We start from the raw sequence: 17,567 nt of genomic DNA, 5'->3' as shown, positions 1-17,567 counted from the left end.
TTTGGGCTTGAAAACCGCCATCGCCTGCACTCTGGTCATGGTGCGCACCAGTCCAGCATGGCCGTCACTACACAAACAGCTATTTGCGGTGCGTTACACAGTGAGTTTAGTCTGTCAGTGTGAAGCAGTACACTAATTACACTACCTGATTGATGTATACACATGCAAGTTGTTTTAAAGAACTTTAGGCCTCCAATTTAGCAATAAAATGTGATGTCTGCCCTTAAACCAGGGGCGTAGCAATAGGCCCTGCAGCGCCTGCGCCCGCGGGGGGGCCCGGCCCCCCCCTGGGGCCTGCTCGGGGCCGTTTTTTGGGGGCTGGAGGGGTGGCAGCATGAGGGGAAAGCCTTGCCCACAGTCGGCGGGGAGAGGGGAAGTTCCCCCCTCTCCCTCACCTCGGGGCTCTCCCCTCTGCGCTCCCCTCCAGCTAGTGAATGTGTGTGGGCAGCGGGCAGCGGCGGCGGGATACATACCTTCTTCCTTGCGTTCCATCGCCGCCTTCTCGCTCTAGCGGCTGACGTCACTTCCGGAAGCGGATGTGACGTCAGCCGCTAGAGCGAGAAGGCGGCGATGGAACGCAAGGAAGAAGGTATGTATCCCGCTGCTGCCCGCTGCCCGCTGCCCACACACATTGAAATTCTGCAGGGGGATTTTCAGGTGTCTGCTGCCCACATTACGATTTTCAGGTGCCTGCTGCCCACATTACGATTTTCAGGTGCCTGCTGCCCACATTACGATTTTCAGGTGCCTGCTGCCCACATTACGATTTTCAGGTGCCTGCTGCCCACATTACGATTTTCAGGTGTCTGCTGCCCACATTACGATTTGCAGGTGTCTGCTGCCCACATTACGATTTTCAGGTGTCTGCTGCCCACATTACGATTTTCAGGTGCCTGCTGCCCACATTACGATTTTCAGGTGTCTGCTGCCCACATTACGATTTTCAGGTGTCTGCTGCCCACATTACGATTTTCTGGTCACTGCTGCCCACATTACGATTTTCAGGTGTCTGCTGCCCACATTGCGATTTTCAGGTGCCTGCTGCCCACATTACGATTTTCAGGTGTCTGCTGCCCACATTACGATTTTCTGGTGACTGCTGCCCACATTACGATTTTCATGTGCCTGCTGCCCACATTACGATTTTCAGGTGTCTGCTGCCCACATTACGATTTTCAGGTGTCTGCTGCCCACATTACGATTTTCTGGTCACTGCTGCCCACATTGCGATTTTCTGGTCACTGCTGCCCACATTGCGATTTTCAGGTGTCTGCTGCCCACATTACGATTTTCAGGTGTCTGCTGCCCACATTACGATTTTCAGGTGTCTGCTGCCCACATTGCGATTTTCAGGTGTCTGCTGCCCACATTACGATTTTCAGGTGCCTGCTGCCCACATTACGATTTTCAGGTGTCTGCTGCCCACATTACGATTTTCAGGTGTCTGCTGCCCACATTACGATTTTCTGGTGTCTGCTGCCCACATTACGATTTTCAGGTGTCTGCTGCCCACATTGCGATTTTCTGGTGTCTGCTGCCCACATTACGATTTTCTGGTGTATGCTGCCCACATTAGGATTTTCTGGTGACTGCTGCCCACATTGCGATTTTCTGGTGACTGTTGCCCACATTGCGATTTTCTGGTGACTGCTGCCCACATTGCGATTTTCTGGTGACTGCTGCTGTCCACATAAGGATTTTCTGGTGACTGCTGCCCACATTAGGATTTTCTGGTGTGTGCTGCCCACATTATGATATTCTGGTGACTGACTGCTGCCCACATTACAATATTCTGGTGACTGCTGCCCACATTAGGATTTTCTGGTGACTGATGCCCACATTGCGATTTTCTGGTGACTGCTGCCCACATGGCGATTTTCTGGTGACTGCTGCCCACATTGCGATTTTCTGGTGAACTCTGCCCACATTACGATTTTCTGTCCCACATTACGATATTCTGGTGAACGCTGCCCACATTACGATTGTCTGGTGAATGCTGTCCACGTTACAATTTTCTGGTGACTGCTGCTCACGTTACGATTTTCTGGTGAACTCTGCCCACATTATGATTTTCTGGTGAACTCTGCCCACATTATGATTTTCTGGTGAACGCTGCCCACATTACGATTGTCTGGTGAATGCTGTCCACGTTACAATTTTCTGGTGACTGGTGCCCACATTACGATTTTCTGGTGAACTCTGCCCACATTATGATTTTCTAAAGGCCCACATTACGATTTTCTGGTGAACTCTGCCCACATTACGATTTTCTGGCCCACATTACGATTGTCTGGTAAAATGCTGCCCACTTTACAATTAATTTACAGTGAAACGCTGCCCCATTACGATTATTTGGCACCTATGGGGGGGGGGGGCCCATCCAAATATTCGCAGGGGGGCCCAGTGATTTCTAGTTACGCCCCTGCCTTAAACTCTGCTGTACGTAAAATCCGGATTTTTCCCTGGGACTTTTGGCGTGTATCCCACTCCGCCATGCCCCCCTACAGGTGTTAGACCCCTTGAAACATGTTTTCCATCACTTTAGTGGCCACAATTAATGTTTGTAGTTTTGAAGGTTCGCCTGCCCATTGAAGTCTATGGCGGTTCGAAAGTTCGCATGTTTGGGAACTTTTTTTTTCACGTATTCGAGTTTGAGGTTCACGAACCTAAAATCAGAGGTTCGAGACAACTCTAGTAGTTAACACAATCCCCTTGTGTTAGGGTCTACTTGCTAGGGTTGCAGTGGCATCTATCCTACACACCGTGAAAGTGGCTTCTTCAAAATATTAGACAGTGCCCTCAAACAAGACAAACGCAATCGCAAGAGTGGCCCGCTCTCACAGGAAGCCAAGTGATATCTGACCACTAGGACCGATGACCAGTCTTTTATACACTTTCCGCTCCATAGGAAACCATTGCAACCCATCTAGTTCTATGCATTCCCTTTGAGATTAACCAGATCTTCTAATACAAAAAAATGGCTGGAACAAAACCAGAGTCATGTCCCATCTATGGTTTCTACCTCCCTGGAATTGACAGATTTATGGCTTGCGCTCAGTCAAACATCTACTTCTGAACAACTAAGAATTCATATAGGAAACAATCACTATCTTGATTAATTAAATGTCAATATCCCTTATCTGTGTCCCTTGCATGCAGATGGTTTAGATTAGTGTCTCATAAACAAGTATTAAAGTGGTCTACAGACCTACATGTACAAAATGGAGTATGAAAATAATGCAACATAATGGCCATAATGGCTATATAATAGACCTAACAATATAATGCCTATATAATAGACCAACAAGTATTAAATGGGTCTTCTAGACCTAAATGAATAGATTAATATAGAATGAAGTACAAAATGGCTACTGCTTACAAAATGGTGCATCTACTATGCAAGGCGCCTGAGTATTGTGTCATAACTACAAAATGGCATCTCCCCGCAAGGGGGATAACACTGTTAAAAAACCACATTTCCTACCAGTAGAAGGAATTCAATTTATTAGTATTTGTTCGTTTCTATTCTCTAGATATTAGTAATAACCTTCTGCTTTTGACTGATACACATTTTTGAAAGTGGAGGATGAATTTTTAGGATCATCATATTTCCTTATGATCTCATATTTGGAGACCCTTAGTAAGTTAGGTTCTACAAGTTGCCCCCCCCCCCCTTCTTTTTATAAACAGTGCTAAGTTTTTATTATTAAAAGATTAGCCATAGCATGGTAACCTTTATGGGAAAAAAACATTTCTTTATTACAGTTTATGGAAAGCCTAAAAACCCTGAGGTTTTTCTTGATTTTGAATTTTCAGAAGGCACTGAAAGGGTTAAGCCGTAGTGTTTACTATGTGGAGAGTTGCCTTGACAGAGCTCTATCGTAATCTATTCACAGTTGCTGATAAGAACTATTTAGACACATTGATCAGGTAGTTCCCCCCTGCAAATTACCCTGAGTGTACATTGAGCAGAGTACATTGACAGTATGCATAGCGCTGCGCCCGTGCAATAGGCACTAGTCATGCGATAACGCATTGCAGAGTTTACAGCGGCCTTGTGTAAATTTTGCTACTTCCATCAAACCGCATTGCTTCACCATAGTGTGCAAGTCTCTATAGATAAGACCTACTGCGGTGAAGGAGAATACCGTGTTGCTACAAAATGCGGTAAGTGTGAAAGTAGCCTTAAGAAAACACAGAGAAGTGAGTTTATTTGGCAACTATGTGGAATAGAGACTTTTCATTGTGTGCTGTGTAAGAGTTCGAGTCTGCTATAAAACTACCATTCAGCTGTCATAAAGTGTAGCTTGTTTAGGTGTATTTTGTTTTTGGGTCGCACGCCAAAGAGCTGTGTTTGACAGAGTTGGGGATGAATGGGGTGAGATGAAACTGATGTACCTTTTTCCCTAAAGTCAGCTTGATTCCCTCTGTAACATCCATGTACTGCAGACCTTCTCTTTCATGTACGGCTCCCTTGGGCATCAGTTTCCCATTTTAATGTGCTGCTCCCCATTTGCAGCATTCTCTTTTATATGTAGCAACCCCTATTTTACACCCAGGGGCCCCCTTGGCGGCAGCTGCCCAAGGTCTGGGCCTTTGTGGCCTTCCCAGAAATCCGGCCCTGTCTATGTACCGTATGCTTCACCGTATGCATCACTTAACACGTAAAATGCACAATGTGACTTTTCCTCTCCACTGTGTTATGATCCTGTTTTCCAAGATGCACAACACAATGTGCATATTGTGAAAGTGTCCTTATTTCTTTTACTTTTATGCCCTCACACAAGGATATTGGCTGCAATGCTGTGGGCTTCAGACTTCATTATTATACTGCATACTGTGCACACTGAAAAATGAATGTGTCTGGATGTGGAGTGGTGGCCCGCACATTGCTCATACTTTGTTACCGTCTCCTTTGTCAGCCCATAAACATTGCTCTGCTATTCATTCTGTTCTTCATTTTCATTGTAGCTCATTCACAATTCAATAAGCAGAATAGAAACACTGTTCTCAATTCAGACAGCTTACAAAGTCATCATATATGGCAGGCATTCGCAATAATAAATACACAGAAAATGGATTATTCAATATTTTTTTCAGAAACAATAATTAGAAATTTCAGGAATAATAATATGAATAATAATAAAAAATTATGACAATATTGCAATTCTTAACAAAAAATTGAAAAGCTTGCCTCTATACAACCTTTTTCTACAACCACAAAGTAATGTCCAACATCAACTGCGGAAAATACATTCCTGTTTTCCTAAGCATTAGATTTTCAACTGTATGGTATGTCAAAAGAAGTAGGAAAGGCTGTGCTTAAACCTCCTAGTTCATGTCAGTCAGTGGTGCTGGGCTGTGATGGATCCAGGCAAAGGCAGAGATATAGTCCATGACTGTGGACTGCAACTCTGCCTTTGTAAGATGTTTGATGCATTTCTAGCACAGTTTTTTACATGCCTACTGTCAAACCTTCTCTCTTGACAGCCATTTCTAATAAAACGCTAGTGAAATAAATGTTCATACACACGCCTAATTAAAGTCGGCTGAGGTGGATGATAACGATCGCCTCTGCCAATAATCCAGCATGTGTACAGCAGCTCCTGACTCCTGGTAGCTGCTTGGCCAGTTCAGCCAAGCATTGGTTGATAGCTTTGTTCTCCCTGTTGACCACGACTGTCACGTGACATCAAACCTGGGGCGCTCCATTGGCCCTCTGCCTCTGGCCCACATTGCAACAGAACACGTCTTTAACCATCAAGCTATTCAGGTAATAAGCAATTTGACCTGTAGCTACACTCCTCCTCCCTTTTAGATTGTTAAGGTGGCCATACACTTATAGATTTGCAGCAGATTCGACCATCAGATGCTTGTCAAGTCGAATCTGACAGGAATCTATCTGATGTGTGCCACACACCAGGAACCGATTTCCAATAGATTTCAGAATAAAATCGATCTAAATGCATTATTGGACCATTAGATACAATGCAAGTCTATGGGCCATCGATCTGCTGCCAGCAGCTGATCGACCTAGATCTTCCATCCTGTCAGATAGATCAAAATCGATTGAAATTGGCAACAAATCAATCGATCAAAAGATTTGATAGAATCGATTTCCGATCAATTGATCGATTTCATAGAATCGATTGCTCAATGGCTGAAATTGGCTAGTGTATGGGCCTCTTTAGTTTCAAAGATTTTATTGAGAAAAAATTGCTATACAAGAACATACCGTATCAGAAATAATCCCCGCAGGGGTATTCTAGAAAAATTAACATTCATGTGAAATGGTAAAAAGCACATGAGGATAGTTCATAGAGAGTTTAAAGCAAATACGCTTTCTCACTTTTTTTTTTTGAGTCCTTAGTTTCCTTAATCCTCACACTTTGGGAGATACAAGACATAAAAAGAAGCAAAATGCCACAAAGAATTGTGTTCACCAGCCAAAGGGAAACACTTGCCTAGAGGTGCAAGAAAGACTGAGCACAAGAGAAAGGGTATTGAAAATTCTACATTGAGTTAGGAAAATAGGGTGGGCCGGGGGCCAACATTTCTCAAAAAACTCCAGCGCTGATTGGCATCATAATTTCAATTCCACCAGCACACCCTTTAAAGTGCAGGCTTACCAAGTGGATGAACGACCCAGATTATAAGGTCTGAGCGTTTGTAGTAACCATTCAGAAGCTAGCCCCTGATGACGCCATAACGAAACTGCTCGGGCCTGGGTGGTTGGTGTAAGATTGGCATCATAATTTCAATTCCACCAGCACACCCTTTAAAGTGCAGGCTTACCAAGTGGATGAAAGACCCAGATTATAAGGTCTGAGCGTTTGTAGTAACCATTCAGAAGCTAGCCCCTGATGACGCCATAACGAAACTGGTCGGGCCTGGGTGGTTGGTGTAAGAACGGCACCTTCTGATTACAAACGCGCTTGTACATTGTGGGTCCCTGTGGAAAGGCCCCAGATGTGAGTATTTTATTGGTATTTGTTGAGCAATTAAAAGATGTTGTTTTTAAAACGGAGTACACTTAGATCTATTTTTTGATTATGGTTTTATACTGAGGATTATTGTGACGAATGAAGAAGGTTGGATCCTTTTGGTATACATTGGAGAAGCAGTGATCGTTGAATGGTTACTACAAATGCTCAGACCTTATAATCTGGGTCTTTCATCCACTTGGTTAAAGGGTGTGGTGGTGGAATTTAAATTATGATGCCAATCAGCGCTGGAGTTTTTTGAGAAGTGTATGTCAAGGAAGTCTATCTGAGGACTTTTAACTTCTTGGCGGCTTTTTTGGAGTATCATAGATCCTTGGTGCGGATATATATATGTCCTCCCCAATGGGGACCAAGTTCTCTGCAGAGTATTATCCACTTTGTCAAGGGTATTTTCAGAAATCATGACTTCAGTAACTCTATTAAACACCACAAAAGGAGTTAGGAAGGGTTTTTTCCATGAAGCCACCCGGTGCACCTTAAAGGGAACCAGAGATGAACGTTTCACACAAAATAAACATATCAGTCGACAGCTTGTAAAGAATAAATGCTCTACCTGATAATTTCGCCGCTCTGGTGTGCCTTTTTTAGTGTTTTTTATCCATTATTGCTCCAGGAAAAATCAAATATGGCCGCCGGCTCATATCCCTTCTCCTTCCGGGTTATATGAGTTGTTCTGGATGTGCTGTCTAGGCTATATGAGACTATGCTGCTATCTAGGCTAAATGCAGCCTTTCATCTATGTGCTTTCATATTGGTATGATCTGCCTGTAGGAAGTGTCACTGATAATAACTGCAGTTTCATTCCTATGAGAATCTAGTGCACACAGAGCACACAGGGATCATATTACAGCCACAGAGCTTCTCTCTCAGGAGCAGCAGCCCCTCCCAGTCATCACAGCTCTCAGTATGCAAAGCAGAAGATCTAAGCCAGGAGGGGGAAGGCTTGGGCTTGAAAGGACTCCACAGAAGAGTGACTCGGCTATAATGATTCCAGGTCAAACCTCGACTGAATAGTCGATGGATTCTTATCACAGTTGCTAATAGACTAATTAAGCAGATAACAATGAAACTAAAAGCAGGGTAGGTGTTTACTGTCATGTTCCCACTGATAAATGTAATAAAATACATGAGGGTGCTTCATCTCTGGTTCTCTTTAAGCAATCCCACAATATGCTGATTCAGCCTGTGTTGGGGTTAGTGTGTCCTTCTTGATCTTGCAAACCCAGCTTTGACACCCTTCCCATGGATTACTCAGACTTGAATTACTGAATCACGTGATCACGCATTTTATACCCTGTTTGTATAACCTTGGGCTTTATTGTATACCGGTAAACTTGTGCTATGGTACCTTTCTGTCTGACACCCTGCCTATGTTAACATTGTATGCATCTCTATTTACTCTCCAGCACTGTGACTGCATAATATGTTGGTGCTTTATAAATACAATAAATAATAACATACCAGATACAAGTAATACTATTATGCAATTTACCTGACATAGGTGTGAGGGGTCAAATTATGGAGGTAATGCGAACATCCCGTAAAGTTTGTGGTAATTGTTAACCGCAAACAGCAAATGTTCACCGCAAACTGCGAACCACAAATACTATGAATAGATTGGATGGGTAAGCTTTCGTACTACACAGAAGTGGTAAAATTGGACAATCGTTGGCAGATCAAGGATGTGTGTACCAGGCACAATGGTTGCAATGTTTCTTAGGTGAAAAAAGGAATATTTCACAACAGCTGAGATTTGATTCCTGATGTACAATACCACGTCACTCAGTACACTCAAGCTACACACAAAGTCTGGGCTATTCAGGTCTGAACTACCCATATAAACTCATTTAATGGTAACTTTTTTTTGGGGGGTTAGAGGGTAGTCACTAGTTCGTGAGTCTACAAAATTCCCAGTGGTCGAAATTATCCTCTTTTGCACTATTTACATGTTCAACTAAAAAAGATTAATTCACAAACAGAACTAATTAAAACAAAGTAGAGGATAAAGAAATAAAAATACACTTAAAGGGGAATTTCAGCCTAAACAAACATACTGTCATCAAGTTACATCAGTTATGTTAATTAGAATAGATAGGTAATATAATCTCTTACCCACCCTGTTTTAAAAGAACAGGCAAATGTTTGTGATTCATGGGGGCTGCCATCTTTGTCATGGGGGCAGTCATCTTTTTGGTTGAATGGAGGTGACAAGGAGCAGGAGACACAGTTCCAACTATCCAGTATCCTGATTACCCCTCCCAGCTGCACACGCTAGGCTTCAAATGTCAAATTCAAAATGTAAAAAAAAAAAAATTGCACCAAAACAGCAGAACGAGAACAACAAAATCAGAAATCCCATCATGCTTTGCACAGCATCAGGGGAAAAAAGCCTGGGCAGTTTTCTTCTGTGCAGCTAAAAATGAGGCTTGTATAAGAGAAACAAAGTTCTGATGCTGTGAAACTGTTAAAGAAACACAAAGCCTTTTCAGTGCTACTGAGTCGATTTTTAGTCCGGAGGTTCACTTTAAGGTAGGATTTAAAACCTCATTGGTAATTATTGCAAAACAGTCACAGCCTCGCAAATGTTGAGGGAAAAAGCCTGTTTATCAAGAAAAGTCAAAAACACATTAGTCTGGATGAGTTTTCTATTAATTTATTACTATTTTATTTATTTATTTTATTTTACAAACAATTGCTCATTGTATCACTCAAACAAACAAACAAACAACTTTTGTACATACTGCATGTGTGAAATGGAGAAGACAATATCATAATCTATTTTATTTATAAAAAAAGTGATATTCCTGTTTGTCTGTAAATTCGGTGTGAGATAATGAGCATTTTTAATAAAGCCATATTGTCATTTGCTGATCTTAACGGGGTCCATATGCAAACTTTTTCTCCTGAGTTTTTTCCTAGTTTACATTTTCACACTTTGTCAATAAAATGACATCAGGAAGCAAGAAAATACTAAATACATAATTTTGATGGTACTTTTTCACCTACTTTTTTGTACTTGTTCATTTACAAAGAGATGAAAAGCTATTTTGAAGAGAAATTAAAACACTACGCAAAAATGCAGGAAAAAAGTTAATTGCAGATGGGCCCAGAAGTGCATCACTGTAGTTTTAGTACATTTGTTTTAATTAGTACGCTTAACACCAAAAACAATTGACTCTTTTAGATTTTGCATAAATAATAACATGTTTGTTGTGGATGCACCCTTTGGTTGGCTGGTACAGTTTTGGGAACAGAAAGAAATATCCCATTAATGTAGCATTGAAGGTTTCTTTTAAAGCAAAAACATAGTCTCCAGGCTTGGGGGTTGATTCATAGACTTATCTCATGAGTTATGATCTTTCTCACCTTACTAATTTAACATGCATCAGGAGCTGTATGGAGGTATGCTGCGGCACAGTGCACAGTTGTAGTGAAGAGAAGGAAAGAGGAAAGCACTCTACACTGTGCTCATCTGTGTGTTGGAGAGGGGGGTTACTATGGGGAACACTCATTGGTTTGAGGGGGTCGGGGGATGGACACTTTTGCTACTGGTGGTATGGTTGTTATACTGGCCACAGATTCTATGTGAATCAAGGAACATGGGAGAGTGATGTTGGTCACACCTCTCTTTGGGGTGGGAAATGGTGGTGTCCCTTGGAGGACAATAGCAGCCACATGTAGTGTGTGTGTGTGTCTGTGTGTGTGTGTGTGTTTATTTGTGTGTGTGTTGCGGGAGGGGGTGGATATGATTTCTGCACATTCTAGTAGGAGAATGAGAGAAAGCAAACCCAAGCCACAGCCCTGGTGAAGAAATAAATACTTACCGAAAAAGAGGGAAGCCTCTGGATTCTATAGAGACTTTCCACTCTGTCCCCACCACTGCTCACCAGGATCCTACAGAACATCGAAGTTGCGATCCTCTTCTGGCATGAGCATGGACAAACACAGCCGATGCTGCTCAGTAGCATGGCTTACTGTGTAGTTGCGGCTGTACTCGTTCAAGCGCAGTATGGCCGCACTCGTACTTGAAGATGAACGTGGCCCATATCAAATTTCTGACTAGCCTTTGGCAGAAATCTTTGGGGGGTCTGCAAGCGGCAATGGGGGACTGGATGGTGCCGTGGGAAGCATCTGCAGGATCCAGAGGCTTCCCTATTCTTGGGTATTTACTTTTTGATCTGAGCTTCGGGCCAGGTACACTTTAAAATAGTACACATAGGTCGAGGAGAAGGGAAAGACCTCCGGGGGGTGATTCTCTGAAAGTTTTGCTGGAGGGTCACATGGTTTGAAGTTACTATTTGGAAAACCCGAATACTCCCGACTGCCACTGTTCAGCCTCAAACAAACTGACAGGATCAGGAGCAAGGAGGATGGTCGGAAATGCCGATTTCCAATTCTGGCAATTTTCCGATTTCCGCCAGTGACGATTACTGATGGTGTAGATTTCCTAAAATCCAATTTCCAAGTTTTTTTGTTGTCATTTTGTTAATAAAGTAAAAAAAAATTCCGGAAATCCGTAATGTTTTACGGATGTATGCTGTTTCACTCGGAAATATTGGACCAATCAGAGAATGCAGAATTTTACTGCCATAATTGGAATATCATGGACATTTTAGGACAATCACAAGACTTGAATATACTCAGTAGTATCAGAGTCTTGTGATTGGTCTATAATCCTAACGGTAATTCAATTTTCACTCACAAATTTTGCATTCTCTGATTGGTCCTATGCTTCCGAGTTCTATGATTGGGCTAACATTACTTCGTTGTTATGCTGCATTTCTGAAAAAATTCTGATTTCTGATGGCGTTTTCCAATTTTTGATTACCACTGTGGAAAGGCAACTACCCATTGGAAAAAAGGATTACCACATTTTCCGATCATCCTTAGTCAGGAGGAGGAGTTAACTGCCTTGCGAGTCACATGAAAGTATCGGAGTCACGTGAAATGCAACGTGACTCACAACTCCTTCTGTCCCTTTCTGCTTGTTTGGTGCTGAACAGTGGCAGTCAAGGGTATTTGGGTGTTCCAAATTGTCTATGCCAAATTCAAACACCAACACGACCTGGCAGCATGTTAAACTATTAGACTTGAACATTAAAAAGCTATTTTTAGGCATAATGGTTAACAATTTATATAGTTTTTTTCTGAGCTTTGCGCACCACTATGCATTGCTTGTTGCTTACTGCTTCACTAGCTCTGTATCAATTTTCATTTATTTTATTAATTTGTTTCAATTTTTTATGAAAAATGAATATACCCCCCAAGTTTGTTCCTCATGAAGACTGGTATTGTTAGGATAGCTGACTTGACAAGCATGGGGCACCACTGCCTGCAGAATACTTTTCCACATGGTCAGTGACATGGGAGGCTCTGCAAGCTGGAATGTGCCCTCGCTTGTGCAGTCCATGTCAGGAACAGGGTATTCTTCCTGCCACCATGTCCTTGCATGTGGTGATAAGACCTCATGTGTCTTCTGGGGTCCAGGGCTGTGCAGAGCATTCTTTAGTGAGGAGTGCTCAAATTTAAAAAAATGGGGCTCTACCTGAGCGCGCACCCTCATTGCACTTTTGCCCCTGTGCAGTACTGCTGTCAATAAGGTAGAAAAGTATCCATATAAGCAAAAAATAGTAGAAATGTTCAAGCTCTTACAGTCCCACAAATACTGTATTCATTAGGAGAACATATCCAAAAAATACAATAGTAGCAATGAAAATTCCATAAAATGTGCAGGGCTACTGTGTCCCTGCACATTTTATGGAATTTTCATTGTTTTTATTAGATTTTTTGCATATGTTCTCCTAAAAAATACAGTATTTTTGGGAAACAATGAAAATTCCATAAAATGTGCAGGGACACAGTAGTTTCAACTCATCCACTGGTACAACAACAATGTAAAAGCTAATTATATAAACATGGGCAATACATTATATAGCGCACTATGGGCAAGGTGACAAATATCTTTGAAAGGCTGGTATTAAGAAAAATAATCATGAGCCATGCTGGCAACAGATTCAGGTGCATTAACCTCCTTGCCGGTTATCCCGAGCTCAGATCGGGGTGACCTGCGCAGGAGGATTTCTCAGGCCCCGCTGGGCCGATTTTCACAATTTTTTTTTATTGCACACAGCTAGCACTTTGCTAGCTGCGTGCATATCTCAATCGCCGCTGCTCGCCGCTGATTCGCCACTACCCGCCGCGCTGCCCCCCCCTCCAGACCCCTTGTGCAGCCTGGCCAATCAGTGCCAGGCAGCACTGAGGGGTGGATCAGGATTCCCTCTGACGTCCCGACGGAAGCCAAGCAGGAAATCCCATTCAGAATGGGATTTACTGCTTGCAAAGAGCACCGGCGGCGATCGGAATAGCGCTAGGCTAGCTACATGAATTTAAAAAAAAAATTAATTTTTTTTTTTAAAAAGTGCTGCGCCACCCCCTTGCCAAAATAATTTTAACTGCAAGGGGGTTAATGAAAAATGATTAAGTCATGAAAATGAAAAGCCAATCATCTTACCCAATTGCCAGCGTGGAAGTGTAGACGCCACCATGCTCTGCCTGCCTACTACTACTGCTTGGGTGCAGGGTACACGCCATGTTTGTGACCCGGATTTGAAACTGACTTACGAATTCGACTCAGATTTTAGCCGTGATTACCATTAGAATCTGTGATCACGGGTCGTGATCTGGATTTACCTTTAACGTTAATAGCAAAGTCGCCATACATGCTACAATCCCAAAAACTGCATGGATTATAAAGGTGATCAGTGTCTACAACTTAAATTTTTTTTTTCAAAAAGAACTTATAGTTTTTGAGAAAAAACGAATTTAAAGTTTGAAATGAAAAAAGTATTTGTGATTAAAAACCGCAAAAAAACGCCGATTTTAGCAGTTAATAGCAAAACCCCCTTACATAGTAGAAATGTGCCAACCAAACCAGAAACCAAATGTGCCAGATATGATAAGAAGAAGAATAGTGGGAACAAGAGGACATTTTTTTTTCAAAAAGACCCTACAGTTTTTGAGAAAATCGATTTGAAAATTTCAAAGGAAAAAAGTATACATTTGATTTAAATGCGTAAATAACAGTTAGTTAATGAAGCAAAACTCACTAACTTTAGCAGTTAATAGCAACACCCTCTATCTGCAGGATATGTTAAAAAGAACAGTGGGAAAAATAATCTTTTACTATTTTTTAAAACTTTTTTTTTTATGTTCAGAGGGTGGGAATGATGTGGGATCCCGTCACTGAGCATATTTAACCCTTTGTCCCCATGCAGGCTGGGATTGCCAGAATGCGGAGCCCCGGCCGACTGGGGCTTCACACCCTGAGCTATACCAGCCCGCATGGTCCATAGTTTGGGGGGCTCTGGGGTGGGGAGGGGCAGCCAAGCCTTCAACTCCCCCCCGGAGCCCTGTCCAATCTACAACTCCTGGGGGGGGGGGGGGTTTCATGGTGGCATCTGGGAGTCCCCTTTAAGGAGAAATGAGTATAGGGATACTTTGTATAGTTTGTGCCCCTATACTAATTTCTCCTGGGAGGGGGGCAGGCATCTGGGGTCCCCTTCTTAAAGGGGACTCCCAGATGCCACCATGGCCCATTTCCACAAAGGGTTAAATGAAATAAAAACACCATGACGAGTAAATTATTTTAATATTCTTAATTAACCACAAATACTTACCTGTACCTTTAAAAAAATGTTTCCATGTCAATATCCTCGGAAATGTCCCACGCCAATATCCTCTATCTTTCCATCTTGAAGTTGATTGAAGATCTCTGCTGGCCGCCTCACACGCCGCCCCCGCCGAACTGTTCTCAGCTATGCTAAGGAGAATACCCATTGGTCAATAAGGAACCAATGGGGAGCCTTGGAGGAAAATTTAAAGATGCTTTGGCTCTCAGCTATACTAAGTATAGCTGAGAGTGCGTCCTATGCGGACGCTATACCACCAGCTCCCGCTGTGCTCTCCACCTGCCCACATCTATCACCCTCACCCATGCTGGCACCAAGTGCACCCATAAGTGCACTGGGTGCCAGTATGGGTGTGGGTGGCAGGCGTAGGAGGCAGGAAGGACAGCTGGAGCTGGAAGTATAGTGTCTGCATAGGACGTGCTCTCAGCTATTCTTAGTATAGCTGAGAGTTGTAGCAGGGAGCGGCATGTGTGGCAGCGGCCGGCGGAGATCTTCAATCAACTTCAGAAGATTGCAAGATAAGGGATATTGGCGTGGGACATTTCCAGGGATATTGGCATGGGAACATTTTTTTAAAAGTACAGGTAAGTATTTCTGGTTAATTAAGAATTATAAAATACTTTTCTCATTGTTGTGTTTTTATTTCATTTAATTCTTTGTGAAAATGGGTAAGGGGTACTTTGTACCCTATACTCATTTCTCCTGGGAGGGGAGCAGGCATCTGGGGTCCCCTTCTTAAAGGAGACTCCCAGATGCCACCATGAACCCCCCCCTCCCCAGGGAGTCGTCGACTCCACCTCCTCCTGGGGCACCGGAGGTGGGGAAGAGCCCCTTGTCCATGGATTGGAAAGACCCAACCTGCATGGGGGACAAGGGGTTAAATATGCTCCGTAGGGGGGAACTCACGTTATCACAGGCCGAATAATTGGAATAACGGCTGTATTTGTGATTGACTGCTGTGATCGATTCCCAATCACGGTTTCGGATCACGATGTCCGATAGTGAAACATTTTCATTTAGATTATTCAGATCATATTGCATTTAAAAAATAGAAGCTGATGGGCCCAGTTGATCACATTATTGATGATTTCCCTAAAGAAATTATTGTTCTGCTAGGCTGATTTTTTTTCAGAGATATGATCAGAACAGGTGGAGATATGATCGCACGTTGGATTCTTTAGTGGTGTTGTTCAATTAAATACGATATTTTCTTTCAATCTGAAGGATCTTATAAAAATATGAATGTTTGCTAAAACTTGTACTGTTAATATGCATCTTTAGACAATTGCTAGACCTTAGAGCTAGCAATTGTTGGAATTGGTGGGCTGGCGTAGTGCATAGCACTCCCTGGTTTGACTCCCAGCCAGGCTGCATGGAGTTTGTGGCTGGGTGCACACATAGCAGAAACGCTATTACATTACACCCTTTGCTCCAGTAAAATGCTGCGTTTATGGCACTAATGGAAGTCTGTGGGCCCCAGGAAAAAACACATATAAAAATACGCATATGCGTTTTGTATGTGTGCGTTTTTGAAAACGCAAGTTTTGTTGCATAATATTTATAGGCGCATCAAAAAACGCACATAATGAAAGTCAATGGGAACACAATGGTATGCGTTTTTCATGCGTTCTCTAAGCGTTTTTATATGGGTTTTTTCCCCAAAATAATTTTTTTTATGTATTTCCATTTCCTGTTGTCCTCCTAGTGATTTGCATAAATGCAAATATGAAAACACATGAAAAACGCATACAAAACGCATATGCATTTTGTATATGCGCACTGCACACGCATTAAAACGCACGCAAAACGCTTGAAAAATGCATCTGCGGTAAAAAAAAACGCAAACGCAGCAAAAACGCAGCAAAAACGCCCACAACATTAACATAAAACTTCGCATAAGGGCGTAGCGTTGCGTTCGGGGGCGTTGCGGCAGCTGCGCGGTCAGGCTTTCAGTAGCCTTCGCGTTGCGTTCCGATGCTGTCGCGCTTTTTGTTCCCCAAGGGGGACATTAACCGTCGCGGTTGGCCGCCCCCTGGAAGCTACATGTCGCTTCCAGGGGCAGCTCGAACGCTCGCAAAAATCGGGACCCGAACACCGCGATCATGCAAACGCGCGCAAAAGCTCAGTGTAAACGCTCCCATTCACTTGAATGGGAGCGTTTACTGCGACGTTCCGAACGCTTGCGGTAAACGCTCTGCAAGCGTCCGTCTGAACCAGCCCTTAAACGCATAATTTCCCATTATGTTATGTGTGCACCCAGCCTGTATGTTCTCCCTGTGGCTGTGTGGGTCTCCTCCAGGCACTCTGGTTTAATCCCACATCCTAAAAACATATAGATAAGTGACTTGCCCCTAAAATTGGCCCTAGACTATGATGGACATATGACTATGGTAGGAATTAGATTGTAAGACACTCTAAGGTACGGTTAAGGAACAAGACTATATACTCTGTACAGAGCTGCGGAAGATGTTGATGCTATATAAATATTAAATTATAATAATAATAATAATAATTGCATTAGGTCCCTGTTGACAAGTATTTTGTGAATGTTCAAGTGTGTAATACATATTTTTGTTCTGAATTATACATGAAAAGCAGAATGCAGAAAGGGGTTAATAGGAGCTCTTCACCTGCCAACCCTCCCCACTGGCACTTGCACTCTCTATATAATCCTTGGGCACACTTTACATCAGCTCCCTGTCTGCTCCTCTTGTTCCAGGATTTGCAGTCTGGGGAGAAGATTAAACAGAATCACTTGATCACAAATTAATCTGTTATCTCTGCATTACACCCTTTCCTCCTCCTCTCTCTTCTCTCTTTTTTTTCTGCTATAATAACATTTAACAGAATCCCACTGGCTGTCTCTGGCTTCAGT

This window comes from Hyperolius riggenbachi, chromosome 9 (assembly GCF_040937935.1).
Source record: "Hyperolius riggenbachi isolate aHypRig1 chromosome 9, aHypRig1.pri, whole genome shotgun sequence".
Classification (NCBI taxonomy): Eukaryota; Metazoa; Chordata; class Amphibia; order Anura; family Hyperoliidae; genus Hyperolius; species Hyperolius riggenbachi.
This window is presented reverse-complemented; position numbering follows the sequence as displayed.